Source organism: Ailuropoda melanoleuca, chromosome X (assembly GCF_002007445.2).
Source record: "Ailuropoda melanoleuca isolate Jingjing chromosome X, ASM200744v2, whole genome shotgun sequence".
Lineage (NCBI taxonomy): Eukaryota > Metazoa > Chordata > Mammalia > Carnivora > Ursidae > Ailuropoda > Ailuropoda melanoleuca.
The window spans coordinates 33,716,964-33,732,310 of record NC_048238.1 but is presented as its reverse complement, the minus strand read 5'-3'; the positions used below and the strand labels follow the sequence as shown (position 1 = coordinate 33,732,310).

Here is a 15,347-nt window from a genome sequence, read left to right as displayed (position 1 = left end):
AGCAGCAGCTTCCTTTCCTTCCCTCCTCAAGCTCACAGCACCACCCCCCCCCCGCCTCAGCTCCCTCGGTCTTGTTAGGTACCCTGACATCCTAATTCAAAGACAAAACAGAGGCAAGTTGAGGCACACATTCCACCCCCCTTGACTTCAGAATTCACCTTTTCCTGGTTTTCCTCTGTCTCTGAAGAGAAGTACCCCCTTTCCTCACCAGGAATAACTCCCGCCGCCCGTACTGACACTCAGCTATGTGCAGCTATCCTGCGGTCAGCAATTCACTCTGTGCCAGCCACAGTTCCAATATTTTATCTTCTTTAATATTTATAACAGCTCTAAAAGGTTTGCTCTATTATTAGTTTTAAAGGTGGAGAAACCCAGGTGAAAAGAGGAAGAGTAATTTACTCAAGGCCATCCAGTAATGACTGACCAAGCAGGAATGTGGACCCCGGCTCTCCGGCTCCAGGGCCCATTGTCTGAGCTACTGCGAGACGCTGTCTCTCCTGGTTTTCTCAGGAAACTCGTTCCATCAAGTATTTCTTCTCTCTAATCTCTTCAGGCTCTCCCTGTCTACACTTTTAAGTTCTCTCTCTTCTCCAAATCAACATTTGCTTCCAACTCTTCCTCCTCCAGGCTCTCTGTGTCCTCCCGATGCCAAACTCCCGACGAAAGCATGCGACAGGCTGTCCCCACTTCCGGCTTGCTGGATGCTCTGTGCACACCTCTCACAGTCTGACTTCTTGGCCCCCAACCCCCCGACACCTGAAGATCCGCTGGCAGAGCAGATTTTCCAAGATGACCGCCACAAGACCTTTCATCCCACACGCCCTTCTTACCATGTCACATTGGCTCTCTGGTCTGTTCATCAAGGAGATGGGGCTCGTTCTTCCTCTCCTTGAATCCAAGCTGGCCTGGGACTATGGCAGAAGTGACTTTATAGGACTTTCGAGACTGGGTTATAAAAGGCAGTATAGCTTCCACCTGGTCCTCTTGAGATGCTCTCTCCTGGAATCCAGCCACCATGCTATGAGGAAGCCCAGAAGCCACACGGAGAGGCCACGTGCAGGTGGCTCACCTACGGTCTCAGCCAACAGCCAGCATCCACCACCACACATGAGAGGGAAGATCTGTCCAGGTGATTCCAGCCTCTAGCTTGACAGTCTTCCTGGTGAGGCCCTGACATTGGGAGCAGAGACAGCCTATCTCTGCTGAGCCCTGTTCTAAACAGGGACATCATGAAATGATCGCTGCTGTTTTAGAGCACTCTGTTTTGGGCTAATTTGTTGCGTGGCAAGAGTAACTGGGATAGGCCCCAACAATTCCCAAGCTTGATGGTATCTTCATGTAGTCATCCCTCCAGATTTGTCTTTGGCATTTGACCTGGGCCTCTCCTTTCTACAACATTCTGTATTGTCCTTCTGCTCTTTCAACATAGCCCTAACACCCACAACTACACCCACTACCCGAGGGGTACCTCTTCCGAGCTCTGGACTGAATACCCATCGGCCTCCAGTGCTGCTGATCCACCTAGATGTTGCTCAGGCAAGATGCAATCGATTACTTCTCTCCTCTGGCTGTGCCATCTGCTTCCTCCTGCTCAGCTCCCCATCTCAGCAAGTGACCTCACCATCAACTCTGGGGCCCCTGGGAGAAACCTCAGTTCCACTAAATGCAAATGACCCACCCACCTAAATTGTGTTCAAACTTCGTCATTTCTTCTCTACTCCCACAGCCAGATCTCTGTCACCTCTTATCTGGAATAATGCAATTATCTTCCAATTGGTATTTCTGCCTCTAGTCTCTTCCCTCTGTCTCAGCTTAATGACTGTCACCAGAGATTATTCTGAAGCACAAATCATGGTCTTGGCACTTTGTTGATTCTGGCTTTTTGGACTGAATTTTAACCTCCATGATGTGGGATGCAAAGTCTCAAAACTTGTCCTGGTAGCCTATCCAATCTTATCTCTTACCAGCCTTTCCCCCGTTTCCATCATCTTAAGTCTCCGCTGCTTACAACCACTCCCCAAACTTGACAGTGTTCTCCATACCCTGTAAGCCATTGTCTAGAGTGTTCTCTCTGCCTGGAATACTGGTGAAATTCAAGGTGTCTTCTAGACCCAGCTCAAATGCCCTTTCTTCTGAGAATCCTTCTCTGATGCTACCAGGCAGCGTTAGCCACTAATTCTTCCTGCTTTTTCCCCCTAGTAAAGTGTTTACCAAAGGCTATTATTTTCATATACTAAAATGTGAATGTCTGGAGGACATAAACTGGAACTTACCACTTGTATCTCTCGACAAAGGTTGAATGAATAAGGAATCGGACGGATATATACATGGATAGATGGATGCTGGGGCAGTGATGTGTGGGTGGATGGATGGGTGAATGGACAGGTGCTGGGGAGGAGAGATAGGCAGGTGGGAGAGGGGTGGGTTGATGAATGAACAGCTAGGTGGATGGTGGATAGAAGGAGGGATGGATGGTTAGGTAGTGGACACATGATGGGATGGATGGTGAGCCCACGTATGGACATGAGACGGGAAGCAAACAACGGGAGGGCGCGTGAATAGGTAGGTGGGTGGCGAGTAGGTGGATTGGATATGGGAGTGGTTGTAGGACAGTGGATGGATGAAAGACGAGTGGCACCTGTGTGAGTGGAGAGTGGAATTGTGGGTTGACATCAAGAAAAATCTTAGAAAGAAGAGAGTGAAAAGCCTTAGAGTTATGTGCCCTGAGGGCATGTGGTCGGGGGTGGGCTCAATGTCAACTCAAGCCCCAGCTTGCTAACCTAACCCTACACTTGGAGATCTTGGGGCAGGGCCCTGTGCCGCTCAAGTCTATCTTCCAGAGTCTAGCACGGTTTCTGCCTTGTTCAAATAGGCTTTATTAATATTTGTCTAATGGACCACAATTCTTCCCAGATGATGTCCTTCCTCTAGCAACTAGAAACATAGGGCTTAAAGAAACATCCTTCATTTGGTTCAGGAGAGGAGTCCGGCCTGTCTTCGGTCCTGCCCAGCCCACTGCTACCTCTCTCTTTCTCTCTTGTTCAACACAGACCAAGGGTCTTCCCTTAACTTCTCTGGGCATAACCTTGGTCATCTGTAAAATGAATCTTGGACTGATTCAGTTCTACCAGCTTGACATTTCTTGACTCCAGGATCCCGAAGAGATAAGTCATAAAATATGCCAACTACTATCAGTATTTCCATAATCCACACGTTTGTCTCTGAGAAGCCCACCAGGCAACAAACAGGTCAGATACCTTTGCTGTGGGCTAGGATTATATTCACTCTGGCAGAAACAGCAGCCAACCTCAGACTGTGCCGACCAGAAGCCCTGTTTTATCATTTTATTGTTCTTTATTGAATACCAATGGGGAAATGAGTGATTCATTATGGGATAGTGGTAGCTTGGTTGCAAAATCTTTTCAAACATGGCAATCATAGGGGGAACGTCTATCTCTTCCTGGTCCTTAAATCCAGCTGGCCTACCCACGCTTCGCACCAGAGCCCACCCAGGCCACTCACCTAGGCCAGGTAACTGCCAGCTTGCTCCTCCCACCCTCTGCTCTTCCCCTGACCTCATTCTGGCGTGCAGATTCATGGCTCCCCAGGGGTCCACACCTGCTTTGGGCCACACGGTTTTTTGGAAGCCCTCGTGGTCTCCTCCCGTTGGAACACCTGTTGAGCTCTCCTTATGTATTCTCCACAGCCTCGTCAGCGGAGACACTCTGTGCTTTCTCCCATGCCTTTGCCCCCGTCTGGCCGGGGTCCCTCTCCCTCCCCCAGCCTTCACTGAAGATGAGGGAGCCAGACTGTGATCCACAGGATGGGGGGGCTCGAAGGTGCCTTCTCCTGGAAATCTCCCATGGCATGTGAGAGGGACCCTCACGGCCCGAGGAGGGAGCCCTTGAAGCCACAGAGGCTGAATGGCAGGGGATACCCTGAGTTTAAAAATGGTGGTTTAGGCCTTTGCCCCTCAAAGTGTGGTCTGTGGACCAGAAGCATCAGCATCACCTGGGCACTGGTGAGAAGCTGCCCCCTTACAAGCGTCCTGAACTAGAATCTGCATTTTAACAAGATCCCCAGGGGATGCCCATGCACTGTAAAGCCCCGGGCTCGATGACAGGAATTCAGTGTGATTCAGGTGATAAGTCAAAATCCTCGGAAGCTCCAAAATGTTGTCTCATCCTCTTACCTACAAAAGTCACCTGTGCCCCATGGAACAGCTGCCCCCCCCCAAGTCTCTTCGTTGTAAAAATGCAATTAAAATCCTGAGTAGTTCACTCAGCCATTTACACCTTAGTACAATTTGGCTTTCAGCCATAAGCGAAGCTGTCAGCCAGCACTGGTCTGAGGAAGTGGGACGATAAAGAGATAAGCTTGGGTAGGAAGGGCAAAGGGAGCTGGCAGGTTGGGCAGACGGTCAGACAGCACTTGGCAGGGGGATGGAGGGGGAGAGTGAGGTAATGCAGTATAGCATGGGGGGCACGAGCAGGCCCTATACGGGGGGAGAAGGGGATGAACGGAACTGCCAGCTATAGACTGAATTGTGTTCCCCTTCCCAAATTCTTAGGTCGAGTCCCAACTCCCAGGACCTCAGAATGTGACCGTATTTGGAAGTGGGGGCCTTTAAAGAGGTGATTAAGTTAAAACGAGGGGGCTAGGGTGGGCCCTAACCCAACAGGACCAGTGTCCTCATAAGAAGAGGAAATGTGGACACATTGAGAGATCCCAGCAGGCGTCTCACCCAGAGGAAAGACCACGGGAGCACACAGTGAGAAGGCGGCCATCTGCAAGCCCAGGAGAGAGGCCTCAGGAGAAATCAACCCTGACGACACCCTGATCGTGAGAAAATAAGTGCCTGTTGCTAGAGCCCAACACTCTGTGGTATTTCGTTATGGCCGCCCGAGCCGACTAAGACAGCACCTTTGCCTCTTTGGCTGTTTTACCCAGAGCGAGCTGAGGAAGTGTGTCATCTGGGAGAGGGATGCCCCATCTCCACACACAGGCCCTGCTTCTCCTCTGAGTGTTACGAAGAAAAGTAGGCTTGGCCGAACTCAGAAGAGAAGCCTGCTACCCCCAGTGTTTCCTCTCAGACTCTTAGCCACCCTCCTCACGAAACTGTTCACCCTGCTATTGGCCCATGCCTGGGTCCCTCCAATGGGGAGAGGGCTCGGTGCTGTTGGACAAAAGCGGCCAACACTGTCACAGCGTGTACTTTGTTCCAGGCACTGTTCTGAAACCGTGTGCGTGTTAAGCCACCCACCAAAGCTTGCGAAGCAGGTTCTTTTCCTTATCTTGTACCGTGGGCACATTCATGCAACTCCCCTTCAAAAATGAAGGATTTCTTCCCCATTGCCAGGAGGGCTGCCTTCAGATGGGCCCAGGCTATGAGTCTCTGCAGGAATGCCTCCATTAAAGAGAGTCATGGGGCGCCAGGGGGGCTCAGTTGCTTAAGTGTCTGACTCTTGATTTCGGCTCAGGTTATGCTCTCAGGGTCGTGAGATCAAGCCCTGCCTTGGGCTCCATGCTGGGCCTGGAGCCTGCTTAAGATTCTTTCTCTCCCTCTGCCCCTCTCCTGCTGTGCTCTCTCTCTCTCTCTGTCACACACACACACACACACAACACACACACACACACCACACAAAAGAGCCAGTAGCCCTCATCCGATGACTGATCAAGGCAGGGGTTTAAAAAACCAGATCCCCGGGGCGCCTGGGTGGCACAGCGGTTAAGCATCTGCCTTCGGCTCAGGTCGTGATCCCGGTGTTGTGGGATCGAGCCCCACATCAGGCTCCTCTGCTGTGAGCCTGCTTCTTCCTCTCCCACTCCCCCTGCTTGTGTTCCCTCTCTCGCTGGCTGTCTCTTATCTCTGTTGAATAAATAAATAAAATCTTAAAAAAAAAACCAGATCCCCACACCCCAAATCTGGACCATCCCAGGTCCAGAGCTCCCTGTGAGGTCAGCTGAAGCCTCTGATGAGATGCCATCACATCCCGACTTCTCCCTCGGCCCACCCTGCTTCCTTCCCTTCCCTTCCATGTGTTCGGATCCAAAGAGCACACCCTGATACCTTCCTGCGTGTGATCTCCATCTCGGAGTCGGCTTCCTGGGAAACGGCACCTTCAGCTCTCCACTTGTACAAATTGAGAAACTGAGGCCCAGCAGAGTTACGCAACTGTCCTCAGGCCACAGCATTAGCAGGTGATAAAACTGGGACATGAGCCCAGGCAGTCTGGCTCCAGGATCCATACTTTTAACGACTACGCCTGTCTGACGGATCGCTGAGTGCCAACCCTTTCTGTGGTGGAATGTGACCTACAGAAGGTAGCAATCTGGACTCTCCCCTCCCGCCTCCCTGCAAGTCGATTAGAAAGCAAGCAAAATGGATTTCCTCAGGGGTCCGCCGGGGCTCCGTTTTAAGAGGCCGCCCGAGGGACCACCTATGGAGGCTCTCCCAACACCTGCAGCCCAAGTGGCTCTTTCCAGGCCAACAGTCACGAAGGCAGTCTCCCCTCCTCTGACCCGGGCCCTCCCTACTGCTGTGTGGCTCATGTAGAAACACAGCGTAATTGCTCACCTCGTAGACGCGAACTGAATCAGCGCCCCTCTGCTGACAGCGTTAGTGACAAGTGATCGCATCAGGACACTGGATCAGCAGCCAGGACCTGGGCGCCTGTGTTGTTTACTGGTCCATCATGTATAATTTTAGAGTTTAATTTTATCTTCACAAACTTACAGGTGCAAAATGCAGGATAAAGTTCTTTAAGGGGCCCCTGTGAGAAGCCAGGCTATGCTTGTCCTCCCTCCCTCCCCCACCAAGAGCTCTCAGGGTGGCTCACTCAAATTAAATCATTATTGAGGACGAATAATCCTGGTAGGTTCAGAAAATCAGTTTTAAATTCAGCCTGCTAGCAAAATTCTGAATGTATTTACTTTCTAGATTTCATTTCTCCATCCATATTAAAGCTCCGTGGCATTATCAATTATGGGTTTATTGCAAAGCACAATAGGATTCAATCTGGAGGAATGCCTCAGGGTATGTCTTAGGAGGACGATAAAGCTAATAGTAATGGGTCTACAACTTCTAAGGCTAATTTTCACAGTTACAAATTTCGTAAATAAATAGAAGGCATGTCAGTTTCCAGTCACCCAGCTTGAGGCCTCTCATACCGATAAAACAGGACCTTCCATCGCTTCCATCGGGGGGCTCCTGTTTGGCTCTCGGTGGGCTAGCCTGAAGTTTCCCTGATGCCCCCAGGAAGGGAAATGATGAGCAGTTCAGAAGGAGCCCTTCGGCCCCCTCTGCCGCTCCTCCAACCAGGTCAGGAGCTGCTTTGGATGAAAACGGATACAAAAGCATAGCCAGCCCTGCTGGGAGGCCACCACAGAGCCTCAGCCCAGAATCGGGCCAAACTCCGCGACTGGGCCGGGTGGGCTGTCATGCATGAATGCTGCGGGGCTGAAAGCAGGCTTCGGGGCTCTGTGCAGGATGGGGCTGTGTTTGATACAGGCCCGGGCCTCTGATGTCCTTCTGGAAAGAGCAGGGAGCAGGGAGAGGGAGGTGCTGGTGTAAAGGCTATGCTTCTGCACTCCTGGCTATTTCCAGCCAGGTTCCTCTTAGACAGGGAGGATGGGCCCTCCCCGCTGCCTCTGTGATCCCACCGCTCACACACCTCTCGTCCGGCCTGCTGTGTGCTGTCAGACACACTGGTCCCCAGAGCCACATCCTCCGGCTAGCCTCGGCTAGTGGCCGTCTGTTTCCTGCGAGCTCACACTCCTTTCCTACTCACAGCATCTGCCCTCAGGTATGGACCTCTAGTCTTTCCACTTTTGACCCAGGGCTTTTCTGACACTGTAGCAGCCCCTTAAAGGCCAGTGCACGAGAACAGTCCAGAAGCACAAGGTTAACACCCAAAGAGGCAATCTCCAACCAACGGAGGGGCAGGAGCCAGGGGTAAAGTCCAGACGCATTCCATGTACCTCTCAGGGTGTCCCAGCTGGGGCAAACCCTGGTTGCCTGTGGCAGTGACCTTCACACACTTAACACTGGCTTTCCCCTCTTTCTTGCCTCCCTCTCCCTGCTCCCTGCTCCCTCTTTCCTGATTCTTGGGGTCAGCCCTCAAATGAATGCCCTGCACCCAAGTCTTGGTCTCGGGTTCTGCTTCCAGAAGAATCCAACTGAAACAGATGGGCAACACTGGATCTGCTCCTTTGAGTAGGATAAAGGCAGGCATCTTCCAATAGCTCTCGTAGAAGTGCATGCATGGAACCTAGCGAGGGAGGACAATTCTTCTCCCCTCCCCTGTTCACGTGGAAACTTCGTCAGGGGAGCTATTTGTCACCCAGGGAAGGCAGGGAGAGAGGAGAGCCAAGAGATGTAAGATTATTAACGTGGGGATGCGGGTGGCAGGGAACAGGGTGAAAGAGGCCCTGGGGATGCGGGACTCAACAGGAGTGAGAAGAGCAAGGGCGAGTGTGTGTGTACACTTGTGTGTGCACCTGTGCCCATGCATGCGTGTGCACGTGGAACTGTGCGTGTGTGCGTCGGTGTCGAGGCAGCTACACACCTTCCAGGTGGCATGAAGGCGTACCCACAGGTGACGAAGGGCTTGGATCCGAGGCCAACATGCTGGGGTAGGGACTCCGTGACAACCACCTTGCCTGGGGCTCCGTTCTGACCAGACACAGCTTCTGTCCGCAGCAGTGACCTCCAGATGCCAAGCCGGTCCACGAGGTTGTGCAGTCACGGCTGGTCCAGATGCGGTAGAGAATCCGCAAAGCCAACACAGACATCAGCCCACAGATGTCTCGGAAGCTGGAAAAAACTCAACTCAGACCGAGAGCCACACCTATTAGTAATGGCTGGCGTGTCTCAGGAGTTTACTACGTGCCAGGAGGTGTTCTAAATTATTTACTGTGTGTTAGCTGTTTATTCTTCATGACAACCTTTGGAGGATGGTACTATTATTATCTCCTATGTACAGATGAGGAAACTGAGGCGGAGGGTGGTGGAGTAACTTGTTCAAGGTCACACAACTAGTAAAGCACTAGCCTGGGATTTGAAGCCAGGCAGCTACGTGAGCAAGGCAAGGTGTCTGGTGCTGTAGAGACACAGATGTCTTATGAGACGGATTTCTGGCATTCGAGGACCTTAAAATTTATTGGGGGGGGGGACAGACATTTACACAAATAACAGAGTATGAAGCAAAATGAAATAAGCCCTTTAGTAGCCTCCAGGGTTCCATCCTGTTAAACAGTCTCTGATTCTATGGCTTATGTCTCACTGTAGCTTTCACAGGTGCAGGTGCTGGGAAATTTTGGGGTGGAGGGGCTTCGGGTCCCAGGAGTGGATGGGGTTAGGTTGACGTGTCAATTCAGAGGAAGTCATGCCTCCTCCTTGCTGCTGGGAACAGGGCTGTGATCCTCCTTTAGGGCTTCCTGCTGAATGGTTCCATTCGGAGGTACCTCTTTTCATTCAATCATTCTGTAAACTTGGAGCCCCTCTGGTGCCTCTGTGCATACACCCCTTGTTTTAGGCAGCACGGATGCTCCAGTGAGGCCCACTAGACAGGCCCCCATGTGCCTGTACCCTGCCAAGTAGCCTGCTGAATCTGCAAGGGTATGTAGGCTCTGCTAGGCTAGGCACAGAGTGAGTTAGTGAAGGAAGCCCTCTGAAGGGAGAGGGAATCTTGGCAACACGGAGTCCAGCAGGAAATGGCTCCTAAGAGAGTAAGACCCCAAGTTCTTGAATTTTCATACCCAGTATCAGTTCACAGCAGACTTGCTCTTCTCCCTTTCCTGCCGTTGGGATTTTGTAAGATCTCTGTATTCACAAGTAAACCTCCTTGTTCCTGAAGCTAGCTTGAGTGGATTTCTCTTCCTTCCACACAGAAGAAGCTTTTATTAGTATTTATTTAATAGAGGAAATAGAACTAACTGTCATATTATGGTCTACTAACTAATAATAAGAAAACATTGTAAAGAAGGTGACAGTGGATGTGCGTAACAAATACATGGATAAAACATTGTGTTCTAAGATATGGAAAGAATGGATGTAAATGTATAAAGTCAACATCTAGATTCCATGATACAGTAGGCCAAGGGGACTAATGAGTAAGTGTCACACAAGGAAATAGTAATTGTAAATCAATGCCTTGGAAAACATGAACTTCACAAGTACACTAGAATTTATTCATTCAGATGTTTAAAACAAATACTCGTCGAGCACCCATTTATGTGCCAGGAACTTTGTTAAATTTGAGGCATATGGAGTTGAATTGGCTATTGATGATGCCCTCAAAGTGCTTACAGTCTAGACGTGGAGAGGACAAATTAGGCAGACAATAATAAGAACATCTAGAAGCACCTGTTCTGGAAAAAATGTAGTGCTAAAATATGACAAAAACCAATACAGACTGGAAACGAGGGAAGTGAAACTCCCAAGGTGCCAGAGTCAAATATGGTTGTAAGCCAGCATAGTAAGTCTATAAAGTGATGCTGTGGCATCCAGGGAGCCTACCAGAAAGAATATAAACTCTGGGAGCTGGGGGTGGGGGGTGGCACGGTCAAGTTTGAACATGGATGTGAAGTCAGAAAATATGGTAGTAGCCCTCATAAAACGGGAGAGCTGAACATGAGGTCTTTGCATAAAGTTGAGACCTTATGAGGATGAAAAAGGGTAGAGGACCATACTGCCATCAGTCCAGGCTAGTGGCAAGTATCCCCTTTTCCCAGAGCTCTAGGTAGTAAATAAAAAGCTCTCCATGAGAATTCAAAGTCCTAGAGAGTCTGAATTTACTCCATCTGTATGATATAGGAGTTCCTCAATCCATAAAATTAGATAAAATCTGGCCCTAGAAAGCAGAGGCAAAACTCGTCTGTAGCAGTGCTGCCATGTTATAGAGTGAAAAAGACTCCCGTCCGACCTCCTACAAAAGCCTGCTATTGATGACTTCACAGTAAAACACATCACAACACATCTGAGACATGATTCACCATGAGGAAGAGTCAGCAGGAAAACAAATAAGCAGATGAAAATATAAGCGTCCCAAAGACCTGGGGGTAATAGAACAACTGAGTGAGACTGTAAAGTAAGTTTATTTAAAATAATTAAATCAATAAAAGATATACAAGTCATAAAGAAAGGACATGACACTATGTAAAAATAAAGCAGAGGTACTCAAAAAAGAAGCCAGGAGAACGTCTGGAAATGAAAAAAAAATGAAATTAAAAACGCAATGAAAGAGTGAAACAGAATAAGACCCAAAGCTGGAAAGTGTTTCTGAAACTCAAGACAGAGCTGAAGAAATCACCTATAGTGTACAATGAGATGAAGTGATAGGAAAAGTAAAAGAGGGGCTAGAGAACATTGGGGCTAAAATGAGAAGGTTCAACACAGAGCTGATCAAGTCTCCAGGAGTAGAGACTAGAGAACATAGCACTGTGGCTAAATTAGAAACACTCAGGGCAGAGAGAACTTTCCAGAATTAATGGCATCCATAAATCCTCCGATTCAAAAGCACAGTGAGCCCTGAGGGCAAATGAATATCAATCCACAATTAGGTGTATCAAAATACACCTTTGTTACTACAAAGACAAAGAGGAAATCTCAAAAATAGCCCAAGAGAAAAGAAAAATCATTGACAAGGAGCAACCACTGAATGACAGCAGCAGATTTTGCAGCAGCATCAGTAGAGGCCAGAAGGAACAACGGCCAGAGAGTGAAGCATAACCGGCGCTTCAAAAATTCTATACCCACCTAAACTGTCATTCTATACTCACCTACACTGTCAAGAGTGAGGATGGCAGTGCTCAAACTGTATATTACTAACAGTGAGGCCACATGTGGCTCGTAATATAATCCAATATCCAACAGGCAATGTTGCTTATGAAGTATTGTCAAAAATGTGTAAAATGAAAAGAAAGGGACGGGGAGGCGCCTCTCCTGCATGAAAAGGAATTTAAGCAACAGAGTGATTAAATGTTGTATGTGGTCCTCAGGTTGACTTCTGAATGGACCAGATCATCTGTCAAAGACAACTTTCAAAAGAATTGGAGCAATCTGAATATGGACTGGATATTAGAGAATATTGGGGAAGCACTGTTAATTTTGTTCAGCTTGTATGGTAGTGGTATTATGTTTATGTTTAAACAGTCCTTTTAAAGATGTGCACGGAAGCATTTAGGAACATGTATTAGCCAGAATAGAGTGGCATAATAGAGGAAAGGTTTAATAAAGGGACTATTTACGAAGGTGTGGCCAGGATGTGGGGAAACCAATAAAGTATGCTGAAGTGCCTGGAGCTCTAGGAGTTCTCAATCGTGGGTCTTCAAGGAAACAGAGAGGAGCAATTTCTGGGACCTGGAGGAAGAGGTGTGGTTATAGCTGTAGGTTTCCTTCCAGAAGCTGTAGACTTCAGTGGAGAAACACAACACTGCCAACTTCTGGTCCGCCTTCTCATCTGTTGGATCTTCCTATTGACCAAGCCTGACTAAGAGCTAGGAGGCAAGAGGGTCTTGGGCATGTGGTCCTAGAGGTCAGTCTCTCAAGAGCAGAGCAAGACAGAGAAAAGAATAGGGGAAATAAAAAGGCAAAAGTGAGGATGCCTATAATCTATTTTTAGAACAAAAGCAGATGAAATAAATATGGCATATGTTAATAATTGTTAAATCCAGATGAACTGTAAGTGTGCTTGCTGTACTGTTTTTCCTATTTTCTGTATATTTGAAATTTTTCATAACTAAAAGTAAAACGTGAGGGTGAAATAAATTAGACCAGTTAAAACAAAGTCTGGGAGAATTTATGCTTCTGATCTTAATGGAAAGAATTACCAAAGGATTTACTTCAGAAGTGTAGCTCGGAAATTCAACCCAGAAGGGAAAGACAGGATATGAAAAGCAACGATGAGTAATGAAGTTGGTAAACAGGTGGGTAAACCTAAGTAAGCGTTAATTAGAAGGAAAGGATAGCTGGAAATCACAGATCGGTGTGTGAAGTGATACTGTAGGTGTGAGCAGAGAAGAGGACATGTAGGGTAGACAAAAGGAGAGTTGAGTTGAGGAAGGCTTCCCAAGAAAGGAAGGACTGACGACTTGACCTGAGTTTTAATGGTCAAATAGGATTAACAGAAGAAGAATCAGAAAGAAGGACAAATCCAGGCAGAGGGAGCATCGTGAGAGAGCCCAGAGCTGGTTCCAAGCATTGTCTGCATCTGATAAAGTTGGGCAGGGGTTACTTCGGGGGTGGCAGGATAAGTAAATAGGCAGGAACCACAGCCAAAGGGTCTGTTACAAGTCAGATCTCAAGGGGTCTAAGCTAAAGCCCGGGGAACAATATGAGGATTTTATGCCGGAAATGACCTGATCAGACTTGCATTTTCGAAATGAAACTCTAAGTCAGTTTTGGAGGACTGATTGGAGAGCTCAGAGGGGAGGAAGAGAGCAGGCAGGAGCCGCAATCAGGGCGAGGTGAGGCGGGGCGAAGCTCTGAACTACGGCAGTGACAGTGATGATGGAGAGGATACAGATTCAAGAGACAGCCAAGAGGTCGAATGAATAAGACTTGGGGACTGATAGGATGGGGGTGGTGGGGAGCGGCAGCAAGGGAGAGCCAGAAAGCAAATGTGGCCCCCCCGGGCTCCTGCCTGGGTGACTGATGCATGCAGGTGAAATCATGACTGTCAACCTTCAGGGGGAGCAGGCTGGAGGCGAGATGATGGCTCAGTTTTGTTGAAGTCTAAATACCTCGGTCAGAAGCCATGAACTAGGGGGAAACCCCCAGACATCAAGTGTAGATTTAAGACAAAGAGAAGGCGGGGACATGTAAACCTTGTCTATTCATTTTATCAGGAAGAAAAACTTTCCCATAATATATCCCCTTTCCATATGCATGTGTTTGTGTGTGTGCATGGACGTGCGCACGCACACACACACACACACACACATAGAGTCTTATTGGCCAGATGAATTGGGTCATATGACATCCCTAGCTTCCCAGGAGGCTGGGAAAGTAGAGAAGAAAATTGTCATAATTAGCTTAGACAAATCATGAACCAGTGCCTGTGGATGACATGTTACTCCCAAACAAAACTGAATTTCTGTTAGCAAGGAAGAAGGGAGGGTGGGAGTTGAGCAGAAAACTAAGAGTGTTTACCCCACACAATCATACTGACTGGGGCCTGGGTTTGAAAACTCAGAAAGACGAACCGTGGAGGCGGGGGAAGGGAGTAAGCACCACCAGACGCCCGACTCCGAAGCCGAGTGACAGAGACCAGAGATGCCCTGCTTCCTGGTCAGCCTAATGAGTGTGGGCAATTGGCTCCAGATCAAGGCCCATCAGATCGGGGGACAGAAGCCAAGAGTGATTGAGAACTTCCTGCCTCAATAGCTTGTTCCGGGACCCAGGACAGTGCTGAATGTGCACTGGGAAATTTGATGGAACCAGTTATAGGGATTTGAGGTGGCAGAGGGGGGAAACGAAAGAAAACCAAGTCAATGTCAGGTTTTCTATTAGGGGCAGTTAAAAAAAATCACTCTTACTGGACGCAGTGTGTTACAGTGTGTTCCAAGGTCAGTAACTTCTTATTCCCAGGTTCCCACCCTCAACCCCTCAGGGCCTTGGACCGTCCTTGTTTTTGCTCATCTAGGACAGGAGCCATGTCCCCAACCTGAGCCAGATGCTTGCTTTGAACTGCCAGCATCACCGTCCCAACGCCCCTCCAAGTGTGTGCCTGGCTGGTCTTCATTAGAGTCGAAATTCCTTGAGGAAGAGTAAAGACGGTACCTCTCATCTGTCTTTCCATCTTCTCCAGTATTTCATACAAAGTTCCCCCCAAAGTGTTTGTTGGATTCAATTTTATTAAGTTGAGGAGGAATTTAATTTAGTGGTTAAGGGAACCTCCTCCAGAGTCGGTCTTCCCAGGTTCAAATCCCAGCTCTGCCACTTATTAGCTATATGATCTTGGGCAACTGGTGGTGTTCAACATGTTTTTGAAGAGCTAATAATGATACTTACCCACTCCATTCCCCAGATTGTTTTGAGGACATAAAGTGCTTAGAACAATGCCTGGCACACAGAGAATACCAGGTGTGTGTTCTTTTTATTAAATGTGCAGTCGTGGTGGTTTGATGCAGTTAGGGCTGCCCCTGGGGCTAGGAGGCCGCGTTTGGCTTCATTCCCTCCCACCACCCTTTCCTTTCCTTTCCTCTCCTCCTGTCTCCTTCCTCGGAAACCTTCTTCCTCACTTGTGTCCTCACGGTAGTATCCCCAAACCACTCTCCCACCCCTGGCCTTCTAGGCCTCTTGCTCCCAGCTACTTATCACAGAGGGAAGGATCGGAGTCATACTC

General features: G+C 48.7%; 1 long non-coding RNA gene across 1 annotated transcript in view; it reads left to right on the top strand.

Moving 5' to 3' along the window:
• Nucleotides 1-14,464, top strand: part of LOC117797407 — a 31,924-nt gene extending 17,460 nt beyond the window's left edge. The window contains exon 3 of the long non-coding RNA XR_004622343.1: nucleotides 628-14,464. This is a non-coding gene — a long non-coding RNA (uncharacterized LOC117797407). The remainder of the gene's footprint in view (nucleotides 1-627) is intronic.
• Nucleotides 14,465-15,347: the final 883 nt, after the last annotated feature.